Source organism: Aulonocara sp. 'chitande type north' Nkhata Bay, linkage group LG11 (genome assembly GCF_057382095.1).
Source record: "Aulonocara sp. 'chitande type north' Nkhata Bay isolate Kocher_YH1m ecotype deep benthic linkage group LG11, A_spYH_male_GT1.1, whole genome shotgun sequence".
NCBI classification, from domain to species: Eukaryota; Metazoa; Chordata; class Actinopteri; order Cichliformes; family Cichlidae; genus Aulonocara; species Aulonocara sp. 'chitande type north' Nkhata Bay.
This window is the reverse complement of record NC_141354.1, coordinates 659,925-672,921: the sequence shown is the minus strand read 5'-3', so window position 1 is coordinate 672,921 and position 12,997 is coordinate 659,925. Positions and strand designations below refer to the sequence as shown.

At 39.3% G+C, this 12,997-nt stretch overlaps 1 long non-coding RNA gene across 3 annotated transcripts; it reads right to left on the bottom strand.

The window, feature by feature from the left end:
- Positions 1–1,320: 1,320 nt before the first annotated feature.
- Positions 1,321–5,434, bottom strand: LOC147318280 (uncharacterized). 3 transcript variants are annotated; one of them, XR_015131363.1, is made up of 7 exons: positions 5,392–5,434; positions 5,080–5,160; positions 3,449–3,630; positions 2,922–3,322; positions 2,224–2,380; positions 1,645–1,980; positions 1,321–1,501 (listed from the first exon to the last, which is right to left on the bottom strand). It is a non-coding gene; the product is annotated as an uncharacterized LOC147318280 (long non-coding RNA). The 3 variants fall into 3 exon arrangements; XR_015131362.1 differs by lacking the exon at positions 5,392–5,434 and having other exon boundaries at positions 2,922–3,350; positions 5,080–5,212; XR_015131361.1 differs by lacking the exon at positions 5,392–5,434 and having other exon boundaries at positions 5,080–5,212.
- Between the last annotated feature and the right edge of the window lie 7,563 nt (positions 5,435–12,997).

The window sequence follows — 12,997 nt, the reverse complement described above, 5'->3', positions numbered from 1 at the left end:
TGATTTCAGCTGACTGGTTTCAACTCAGATGTTCTGCTTTTTCCTTTCAGTAGATCAAATCAGCTCGTGCTCCTTCTGCTTCCAATTTAATAGCAAGAAGAAGAAGAAGAAGAATGCTTCAGCGAAGTGGCGTTCATGGTCTCAGTGAACAGTCATGGTCACACACTGCATGTGGTTTTAAAAGCAACATGTCTGTTCACCACAACAATGGAGACGTGTAATATTAGTGCAGCTACGGTTTGTTCTTGAACATCAGTTCTGTTTTCTACTTTGATCACTTAGACCAAAAAAGTGTTGTTTTCAGATTCTTTCTTTTAAAGCTATAAAGCACCCGCTCATTTTTTATTACAATTAGTTTCACATAAATGTTAGTGTTTCCTTTATGATCTTTTAATGCTTACACTACACTGTACACATTAGAGACATTTCTGTTACCTGTTTCTGTTGACTCAGAGTTGTGAAATGTTCTTTTATTTAGTGCACAATATGAAGTTCATAATTTTCTTACAAATAAAACTCTAATGACAAACATGAACAGCTGTGCTTATTTCTGAGACATGAGTTTTTGAATGTGTTTAGACAGTGTGCATCTGTATGCTGAAACTGTAATGGTGAACCTGAGGTGATGGTCAACAGAAGGCAAATATATATCAATATAAAACAATATTGAAGTAATGTCTTTACCCCCTGCAGAGTGTGGATGCTGTGCACACAATCACCTTATTTACTGTAGTAAACATGCACCGCTAGCTCACGTGACTGACTGTCTCCATGGTTACATCGTATATTATTAGCTGTGTAAACAGCTTCCAAAGATACCGCCATAGCTCTCTGCAGCTGTAACACTTTCACACTTTGCAAATCATTTCACGTTTTTGATAGTTATGAAGACAGAATATGTTTTTAAGGTCATGCTAGAAGGTTGCTATGGTGGTTGCTGTGGACTTGGCTGGACCGCGTCCGATTCCTGTTATTAGCTGTCTGCCGTAGGAAGGCTGCGTTCCATTTACAAGTAGTGACATTCTGCCGCAACTCGAACTCAAACCCCGCTTTGTTCTTTGATTATAGGCCTTTTATAGCCGTTCATGACACACACATAAAGCACTTTGCCTCACCATGAGAATGGAACTTTACCTAAGCTAACCTTTAAAATATCTGGTATAGGATAGAAAAATGAAGCAACCAGAGATTTAATGATGAAGACTCTGGGTTCTGTAGTGACCTGAATGACTCTTTGCATACAATTTATTGAAGAGGACTTTAGAATGCACTTTACATTTAGACTGTTGCTGTTTAATTTTTTACATTGTTGCGGTGTTATGTCATGAATAAGGTTCACCTGCTGGGGGTTTGATGGATCAGATCATCATAATCAATGGGTCCTGAGGTGGGCGGGACTGTCTCTGGTGATGTCACCATGAAGGAACAGCATCTGGCATGTGTTGCTGAAACATCCCAGTACACTGGTGTAGTTTCCTCTCCAGCTGTTTGACATTTGACACTTCAACATTAAGGGGGAAGAAGAAGAAACAGTGTTAGGTCAGGTGACCACATGGTTTCTAAAGTATCTGACAGGAAGTAACCAGGCCGTTAGAAATGGATGGCATGTGTTTAGAGTTACTGGAGTTGGGTAACTCTACTTACCAAAAGCAGAAGCACACAGATGACAGATCAGATGCTGAATGTTGCAGGAACATGCTCATGTGTGGTGGTCATTCAGTGCTGCTCCGGCAGGTTAGACAGTCCAAGACTGATATACTGCTCATCTGAGAGTTTGAAAACACACATGCAAAGATTTATTTTGTGTTACAGTCAAAGTTGGATGTTCATTTTTGTCCTTTAAAAATGTTTGTGTATTTGAAAGCACTAACATTTAAGGATGACTTGGATCGTCTCCTTTAAAGGGGAGACAAGTGTATCCACTGATCCACGTCACTTTACCTGGATGATGACTCCTCTCCCCCTCACTCAGAAACACTCCTAATATAACCAAGCAAATAAATAATATTGAAGATTTACTTACATCATTACAAAAACATCTCCCTTTGATTCTATTTCTCCATTCCTGCTGAACATCAGGCAACAAATATCTCAATAAATCACAGCAAAATGTAAAGCACATATTTTCTCTGCTTTGTCTAACCTCTGCAGAGCCTCTGTCAAGAAAAACATATCTGTAAGCATAAAACAAATATACATTTCATAACACGTCACTGGACAAACCTCGGTCAGTTGATTTCCTCTGTGCAGTGCAGACGAACATCAGTCAGCAAGTCAAGGTGGTGAGATGGACTGGTGTCCTTTGTGACTCTGCTGGTTCTTCTGAGGAAACACCGCCGTCTCTCCACACCGTCACCATCTGTGAGCACAAACAGCCGCTCTGCCAGCATGTAGGAAATCACATATCACACACACAGGGGTGAAGAAACATTAGAGCTCAACTTTGGATACTTTAGATCTAAACAGATCAAACTAGCTCTTAGCTTCAACAATCAGTGAACAGACAAACAATGATACCATACTGATTCTGTATGAATACAATATGGTATTTTCAATACAGGTGTCAAATTAATTCATTAAAACTAATACAGATATATGTATATATATTTTTTTGATAAATTCGTTTGCTAAATTATAAGAATTTTTTTTTTTTCATTTAACAATTGCAACTGAAAGAAATTAAATATTGAACAAAAATATATTGTCACATTCTGAGCATGCTCAGCACGCTGACAGACTTGAAGTTGCTACAGATTTTAAGAAGTGATAATTATAGGGAAAAAACTTCTCTTTTTCATCCGTTTAATCAAACATTTGATGCCTTAGATGTCTCAGTCCTATAGCGTTCTGCAACTACAACTAAGCTGAAGCTTGGATTTGGCTGCAGGTGCCCCTGTACATCCTTCTCAACATATTGGTACCATTTAATCCCACTTCTTCCTGAGCTTTGCTTCATCACAAGACCAAAGGTGGCATCCCGTGTCACAGTCTTATCATCATCCAGAAGAAACATTTGAAGAAACATCATGGAGAAGAAACATTTACGCGCCTCCTGGTTTTGTTTTCTGATCCTGCAAAAAGACTGAGGACAACAAAGCCCAGAGAACACGAGATACACAACATCCAACATTCAGACTCAACAGCCTCCATAAATGAAGAGCACCAGGTTGGTTCAGTTATAGTAGATATGAGCATACTTCACATTACTGGGTATGAATAATAATCAAGAGACAAACTTTAAAGATGCAGAGCATGATGTCCCATCATCAGACTGTAAACAAACATCCACCAGGCTTCTTTGCTGGCAAAATTGATGATTCTCCTATCACGGATCAGTAGCGTGTATTAACCTGTGGTATAAGCAGCAGTCACTGAAATATTACTGTTTCAGATAAGAAATCTAGCACATAAAAGCCAGGGTGGGAGGGATCTCTGCAAACTGACTTACCTCTGCAAGTGTGAAGCTCAACAAAAATCTGACTCTCCAGTCACAGACAAACAAAAACCTCCAGCTGGGAGATAGAAAACGCTGTCTGGGTCCTGCTGGATGTTGCTGGTCAGAGTCCACACATTAGCAGAGTGCTTCTTGGTCCCACTGACCCATATGGACAGTGACTGTGGAGAACTGTTCTGGAAAACAGAAAAGAGAATTAAAATAACAAAAAGCCAAAGTGGATTTCCACAAAGACTCTCTTGGAATCAGCAATCAAAAAATCACTGGTTCATATTTCAATTAAATATGAACACGTTCCTTAAATGTACGCAGTTCAGATCTGATTTAATTTAATTTCCTTCACACAGCACATTCATCCAGGCTGACAGGTAAACATAGAATTAATCTCAGGTAACATGACTCATAGTAGAGATTCAGTAAGAAATATTGCTAGCTCTAATATTATTACCACACAATCCAAGGACACACCAACAGCTCAGATTTCTAGAACTATTTAAACAAATGTCTTCTGAATATTCAATTCAGGTTCACAGTGGGAGGGGGGGGGGGGGGGGGGGGGTCATGGAATTTATTAAATAAAGTCTGCAACACAGAAAGAGCTGTGATCAAGCTATTTATTACTGCGCACAGGAGAGCAAACACACATCAAACATCACAGTTCAGTCATGTCAGCTCTGCCACTTCACGTGTCTCGCTATGAAACCTAACGGATCAATGGTTATGCTGTTTTGTGCCCTTGGCGTTATCAGCACCTGTAAAGGGAGTTGTTTTCTCAAACTGCTGAAGTAAGTTCATCTAGTTTTAGAAACTTTCACTGAACAGTCTATAACAGTGTCACAACTAAGCATATGCATAAGCACTTAAATACTTTAAATGAGAATAACAAAAAATTTCTATTACAGGAGCTAGAGCCTAGGTAGAGCACACCTGGACAGCTCACCAGTCTGTCAGAGGACTAACACAGATGCAGCCTGACTCAATCCTAAATGTTCAGCACACAGAGACACAGAGGTACCGTTTAAAGTTTAGTGTTAACTTGAGTCACTGATCATTTGCAGTATTACAGAGTCTGGCAGTCTTTGCATGATGTCCACGTCACTGTACGTTTCTAGCTGACTCTCAGGTGTGACAGGTGTGCCAGCAGGAAAGAGTAATAATAGCCTGCATCCTGAGGTTTTTCATGCAGGATTAAAGGAGCCAGGCTTTATTCACACAGCTAGGATTGTATTTTACACTGACCCTGGGTCAGTATAAGTATCATACAGTTTAAACGAAGCACTGAAACTTGCACATATTTATTACAGATGCACTGAAGCTAATCGAGATATTTGCTGTCAGTCTGTGGCTGCGATTAAACACTTTACTGGAAACTTTATTAACTAGCAACTTCGTCAGTCATGACAGAAGCTAATATTTCTGTGCTAACATCGTTTAAACAGTAGCAGCTTTACTCCAATATAAGCTAACGTTTACACCGTAACTTTAAGCTAGCACCATAAAGACGGTAAAACACATAATAACATCTATAAATGCATCTTAAAGCTGTTATATTAGCACTCGGTGTATTACTAACATAACCACATTAACATTACTGACACTCGCTGAAATGGTTTAAATGGTATTACCTGTAAACACTGCTGTATCCACCGGATTGCAGCCAGAGTGGATTCTGGAGTCTTCCCACGCTCCTGTTAGTGATCCTCCATCTGGATGGATGATAACAACCTTCTGAACAATCTAGCAGGAGATAGTCCATATCTATGGGACTGATTTGTGCTAATAACGCCCATTGTATGGACTGATAACAGCCGAAGCGGGTGAATAAAGTCACCCAGTCGCTAGCTGTGCCATTACCCAGCATACACCAGCACAATATTAGGCACAGCACCACCATAGACATTTTCAGTGGTTTTGAATGCAGGACATGGTTATCTTACCTTGTAAAATGCATGACAATAAAACAGCTAACCACCATAAAATGGTATCGTGTGTGTATGTATGTGCATGTGCGTGTGTGTGTGTGTGTGTGTGTGTGTGTGTGTGTGTGTGTGTGTGTGTGTGTGTGTGTGTGTGAGAGAGAGAGAGAAAGACAGAGAGAGGGGGGTGGGGGAGAGATCAAAGGCGTGCGTTTATGTGCCTCCTCTCTCTTATTGGATGTATGGTATAGCATGTTTATTCAGGTGCACCTTTGAAGTCTATGAGAATACTTTGCAGCCTGGTCTGAGTGGTCATTTCTGCACAGACACAATGAAGCGTGCACTCAGTTTAGAGGAGGCTGTTGCTGCAGTTTTGCACTCTCCACAAGCAGTGGAGATACTTCTGACAGCGAAGAAGAATTTTTGCCAGGCACCGAGGAGCTTTGCAGCTCATGTGAGGAGGAGGAGAAGGAGAAGGAGGAAGAAGAGCAGGAGGAAGAGACAAGACTGGAGGATGGCCAGTGGAGATCTAAAAATGGAGAAATCATGTGGCAACCCACACACGAAGAGGTCCTGCCATTTTTTCCTCCTCCCATTTTAACCCCAGGACCAACCCATTATGCAGTTCGCAGGATCAGCAGCCCTGTGAGCACTTTCCATCTTTTTTTTGCCGAGGACATTATGCAGCTAATCCTGCATTTCACCAACCTGCAACAGGTCAGTAAAAGACTGGAAGGACATAGATGAGGAGTTGCAGGCTTACATGGGGCTTGTGATGCTGGCTGGCCTATACAGGTCTCAACATGAAACGACAACAAGCCTGTGAAATGGGGAGACAGGGCTCTTCTGTTTCCTGCTACCATGTCAAAAAAAAAAGATTTGAGCAAATTAATCGGGCAGTAAGATTCGATGATCGTCTCTCCCGTCCAGGTCGCTACAGGGGGGGCAAGGCTGTGGTTTCCTACATCCCCAAGCAAAGAAAAAAGGTTGTCTTATTGAGCACCAGGCACCGTGAGCTAAAAGTCCAGGACTCTGGGAAGAGAAAGCCCCACATCATCCTGCACAAATGCAAAGGGACTGTGGATCATCTGGACAAGGTAAGCACAATTATAAGTCATTTATTTGCCAAATTGTTTACCGTTTCTCATTGTTATAACTGATAAAGTCAAATAATGTGATTATAATAGTTTTGATATGAGATGATAGTTTTAGACTATGATAGTTTTGATAGTTACAGTAAGGGGGGGGGGGGGGGGGGGTCCAGTTTGACGCCCACAGGCAGGAAGAATCTCTTGCTTATGGCTGTATAAATCTGTTCATGTCACCTGATCATTTCTTTTTGTTTTGCAGGTTTGTGGCAACTACTCCTGCCGTAGGAGGACACGTAGGTGGCCCATGTGTCTGTTCTACCACATGATCGAGGTAAGCTGCTATAATGCTTTCATTCAAGACAGCTGTAACTTTTGATAGAAGACGCATATACACATATTTATGGCTTTATCTTATAAAGTTCGATATCCCCGTGTTGAGCAAACAGGTTTTGCAGCTGTTTGATCTAAGATTTTCAAGTTATTCACAAAATGAATACCTATACTTTGTTTCGTGCAACAACTCCATTCAAATGCATGTAATAGTCAGAAACGCACTGTCTCGGCGAAATAAAGGGTTTACAACTTCATGAAGACAGCTCTAACTTTTGATAGGAAACTCAGATATACATATTTATGGCTTTATCTTATAGAATTCAATATCCCCGTGCTGGGCAAAAAGGTTTTGCAGCTGTGTGAGGTAAGATGTTAAAGTTATTCACATAATGAAAACCTATACTTTGTTTCGGGCGAGTTCCCCATTCAAATGCATGCAAACAGTCAGAAACGCACTGTATTGACGAAATAAAGCGTTTTTGTACAACTTCATATAAATAGCTGTAACTTTTAATAGAAAATTCAGATATACGTATTCATGGCTTTATCTTATACAATTCAGCATCTCCGTGCTGGGAAAACAGGTTTTGCAGCTGTTTGAGCCAAGCTCTTCCAGTTATTGAAAAAATGAAAACCTATACTTTGTTTCGTGCGAGAACTCCATTCAAATGCATGTAACAGTGAGATACGCACTGTCTAGGCGAAATAAAGGGTTTACAACTTCATGAAGACAGCTCTAAATTTTGATAGGAAACTCAGATATACGTATTTATGGCTTTATCTTATAGAATTCAATATCCCCGTGTTGAGCAAACAGTTTTAAAGCTATGTGAGCTAAGATTTTTAAGTTATTCACAAAATAAAAAGCTATACTTTTGTTTCGTGTGAGAACTCCATTCAAATGCATGTAATAGCGAGAAACGCACCAACGTGGTGAAATAAAGCGTCTTTCATGGTCTTCATAAATACAGCTGTAACTTTTGATAGAAGACTCAGACACACATGTTTATGGCTTCATCTTATAGAATTCAATTTCCCCGTGCTGGGCAAACAGGTTTTGCAGCTGTTCGAGCTAAGATGTTAAAGTTATTCACATAATGAAAACCTATACTTTGTTTCGTGCGAGTTCCCCATTCAAATGCATGTAATCGTCAGAAACGCACTGTCTTGGCGAAATAAAGCGTTTTTGCACAACTTTATATAAATAGGTGTAACTTTTAATAGAAGATTCAGATATACGTATTCATGGCTTTATCTTACAGAATTCAATATCCCCGTGCTGGGCAAACAGGTTTTGCAGCTGTTTGAGCTAAGATGTTAAAGTTATTCACATAATGAAAACCTATGCTTTGTGTCGGGCGAGGACTCCATTCAAATGCATGTAATAGCGAGAAACGCACTAACGTGGTGAAATAAAGCGTCTTTCATGGTCTTCATAAAGACAGCTGTAACTTTTGATAGAAGATTCAGATATACGTATTCATGGCTTTATCTTACAGAATTCAATATCCCCGTGCTGGGCAAACAGGTTTTGCAGCTGTTTGAGCTCAGATGTTAAAGTTATTCACATAATGAAAACCTATGCTTTGTTTCGTGCGAGAACTCCATTCAAATGCATGTAATAGCGAGAAACGCACCAACGTGGTGAAATAAAGCGTTTTTCATGGTCTTCATAAAGACAGCTGTAACTTTTGATAAACACTCAGACACACATGTTTATGGCTTCGTCTGATAGAATTCAATTTCCCCGTACTGGGCAAACAGGTTTTGCAGCTGTTTGAGCTGAGATGTTAAAGTTATTCACATAATGAAAACCTATTCTTTGTTTCGTGCGAGTTCCCCATTCAAATGCATGTTATCGTCAGAAACGCACTGTCTTGGCGAAATAAAGCGTTTTTGCACAACTTCATATAAATAGGTGTAACTTTTGGTAGAAGACTCAGACAAACATGTTTATGGCTTTATCTTATGGAACTCAATATCCCCGTGCTGGGCAAACAGGTTTTGCAGCCGTTTGAGCTAAGATTTCCAAGTTATTCACATAATGAAAACCTATACTTTGTTTCGGTAGAGTTCCCCATTCAAATGCATGTAACAGTGAGAAACGCACTGTCTTGGCGAAAGAAAGCGTTTTTGTACAACTTCATATAAATAGCTGTAACTTTTGATAGAAGACTCGGATACACATGTTTATGGCTTTATCTTATAGAACTCAAGGTGCCCGTGCTGGGAAAACAGGCTTTGCAGCTGTTTGATCTAAGATTTCCAAGTTATTCACATAATGAAAACCTATACTTTGTTTCGGTGGAGTTCCCCATTCAAATGCATGTAACAGTGAGAAACGCACTGTCTTGGCGAAAGAAAGCGTTTTCGTACAACTTCATATAAATAGCTGTAACTTTTGATAGAAGACTCAGACAAACATGTTTATGGCTTTATCTTATAGAACTCAAGGTCCCCGTGCTGGCAACACAGGTTTTGCAGCTGTTTGAGCTAAGATTTCCAAGTTATTCACATAATGAAAACCTATATTTTGTTTCGGTGGAGTTCCCCATTCAAAATGCATGTAACAGTGAGAAACGCACTGTCTTGGCGAAAGAAAGCGTTTTTGTACAACTTCATATAAATAGCTGTAACTTTTGATAGAAGACTCGGATACACATGTTTATGGCTTTATCTTATAGAACTCAAGGTCCCCGTGCTGGGAAAACAGGCTTTGCAGCTGTTTGAGCTAAGATTTCAAAGTTATTCACATAATGAAAACCTATACTTTGTTTCGGTGGAGTTCCCCATTCAAATGCATGTAACAGTGAGAAACGCACTGTCTTGGCGAAAGAAAGCGTTTTTGTACAACTTCATATAAATAGCTGTAACTTTTGATAGAAGACTCAGACAAACATGTTTATGGCTTTATCTTATAGAACTCAAGGTCCCCGTGCTGGGAAAACAGGTTTTGCAGCTGTTTGAGCTAAGATTTCCAAGTTATTCACATAATGAAAACCTATACTTTGTTTCGGTGGAGTTCCCCATTCAAAATGCATTTAACAGTGAGAAACGCACTGTATTGGCGAAAGAAAGCATTTTTGTACAACTTCATATAAATAGCTGTAACTTTTGATAGAAGACTCGGATACACATGTTTATGGCTTTATCTTATAGAACTCAAGGTCCCCGTGCTGTGAAAACAGGCTTTGCAGCTGTTTGAGCTAAGATTTCCAAGTTATTCACATAATGAAAACCTATACTTTGTTTCGGTGGAGTTCCCCATTCAAAATGCATGTAACAGTGAGAAACGCACTGTATTGGCGAAAGAAAGCATTTTTGTACAACTTCATCAAAATAGCTGTAACTTTTGATAGAAGACTCGGATACACATGTTTATGGCTTTATCTTATAGAACTCAAGGTCCCCGTGCTGTGAAAACAGGCTTTGCAGCTGTTTGAGCTAAGATTTCCAAGTTATTCACATAATGAAAACCTATACTTTGTTTCGGTGGAGTTCCCCATTCAAAATGCATGTAACAGTGAGAAACGCACTGTATTGGCGAAAGAAAGCATTTTTGTACAATTTCATATAAATAGCTGTAACTTTTGATAGAAGACTCGGATATACATGTTTATGGCTTTATCTTATAGAACTCAAGGTCCCCGTGCTGGGAAAACAGGCTTTGCAGCTGTTTGAGCTAAGATTTCCAAGTTATTCACATAATGAAAACCTATACTTTGTTTCGGTGGAGTTCCCCATTCAAATGCATGTAACAGTGAGAAACGCACTGTCTTGGCGAAATAAAGCGTTTTTGTACAACTTCATATAAATAGCTGTAACTTTTGATAGAAGACTCGGATACACATGTTTATGGCTTTATCTTATAGAACTCAAGGTCCCCGTGCTGTGAAAACAGGCTTTGCAGCTGTTTGAGCTAAGATTTCCAAGTTATTCACATAATGAAAACCTATACTTTGTTTCGGTGGAGTTCCCCATTCAAAATGCATGTAACAGTGAGAAACGCACTGTATTGGCGAAAGAAAGCATTTTTGTACAACTTCATATAAATAGCTGTAACTTTTGATAGAAGACTCGGATACACATGTTTATGGCTTTATCTTATAGAACTCAAGGTCCCCGTGCTGGGAAAACAGGCTTTGCAGCTGTTTGAGCTAAGATTTCCAAGTTATTCACATAATGAAAACCTATACTTTGTTTCGGTGGAGTTCCCCATTCAAATGCATGTAACAGTGAGAAACGCACTGTCTTGGCGAAAGAAAGCGTTTTTGTACAACTTCATATAAATAGCTGTAACTTTTGATAGAAGACTCGGATACACATGTTTATGGCTTTATCTTATAGAACTCAAGGTGCCCGTGCTGGGAAAACAGGCTTTGCAGCTGTTTGAGCTAAGATTTCCAAGTTATTCACATAATGAAAACCTATACTTTGTTTCGGTGGAGTTCCCCATTCAAATGCATGTAACAGTGAGAAACGCACTGTCTTGGCGAAAGAAAGCGTTTTTGTACAACTTCATATAAATAGCTGTAACTTTTGATAGAAGACTCAGACAAACATGTTTATGGCTTTATCTTATAGAACTCAATATCCCCGTGCTGGGCAAACAGGTTTTGCAGCCGTTTGAGCTAAGATTTTAAAATTATTCACATAATGAAAACCTATACTTTGTTTCAGGCGAGTTTCCCATTCAAATGCATGTAACAGTGAGAAACGCATTGTCTTGGCGAAATAAAGCGTTTTTGAACAACTTCATATAAATCGCTGTAACTTTTGATAGAAGACTCAGACAAACATGTTTATGGCTTTATCTTATAGAACTCAATATCCCCGTGCTGGGCAAACAGGTTTTGCAGCCGTTTGAGCTAAGATTTTAAAATTATTCACATAATGAAAACCTATACTTTGTTTCAGGCGAGTTCCCCATTCAAATGCATGTAACAGTGAGAAACGCACTGTCTTGGCGAAAGAAAGCGTTTTTGTACAACTTCATATAAATAGCTGTAACTTTTGATAGAAGACTCGGATACACATGTTTATGGCTTTATCTTATAGAACTCAAGGTCCCCGTGCTGGGCAAACAGGTTTTGCAGCTGTTTGAGCTAAGATTTCCAAGTTATTCACATAATGAAAACCTATACTTTGTTTCGGTGGAGTTCCCCATTCAAAATGCATGTAACAGTGAGAAACGCACTGTATTGGCGAAAGAAAGCATTTTTGTACAACTTCATATAAATAGCTGTAACTTTTGATAGAAGACTCGGATACACATGTTTATGGCTTTATCTTATAGAACTCAAGGTCCCCGTGCTGGGCAAACAGGTTTTGCAGCTGTTTGAGCTAAGATTTCCAAGTTATTCACATAATGAAAACCTATACTTTGTTTCGGTGGAGTTCCCCATTCAAAATGCATGTAACAGTGAGAAACGCACTGTATTGGCGAAAGAAAGCATTTTTGTACAATTTCATATAAATAGCTGTAACTTTTGATAGAAGACTCGGATACACATGTTTATGGCTTTATCTTATAGAACTCAAGGTCCCCGTGCTGGGCAAACAGGTTTTGCAGCTGTTTGAGCTAAGATTTCCAAGTTATTCACATAATGAAAACCTATACTTTGTTTCGGTGGAGTTCCCCATTCAAAATGCATGTAACAGTGAGAAACGCACTGTATTGGCGAAAGAAAGCATTTTTGTACAATTTCATATAAATAGCTGTAACTTTTGATAGAAGACTCGGATACACATGTTTATGGCTTTATCTTATAGAACTCAAGGTCCCCGTGCTGGGAAAACAGGCTTTGCAGCTGTTTGAGCTAAGATTTCCAAGTTATTCACATAATGAAAACCTATACTTTGTTTCGGTGGAGTTCCCCATTCAAATGCATGTAACAGAGAGAAACGCACTGTCTTGGCGAAAGAAAGCGTTTTTGTACAACTTCATATAAATAGCTGTAACTTTTGATAGAAGACTCGGATACACATGTTTATGGCTTTATCTTATAGAACTCAAGGTCCCCGTGCTGGGCAAACAGGTTTTGCAGCCGTTTGAGCTAAGATTTTAAAATTATTCACATAATGAAAACCTATACTTTGTTTCAGGCGAGTTTCCCATTCAAATGCATGTAACAGTGAGAAACGCATTGTCTTGGCGAAATAAAGCGTTTTTGAACAACTTCATATAAATCGCTGTAACTTTT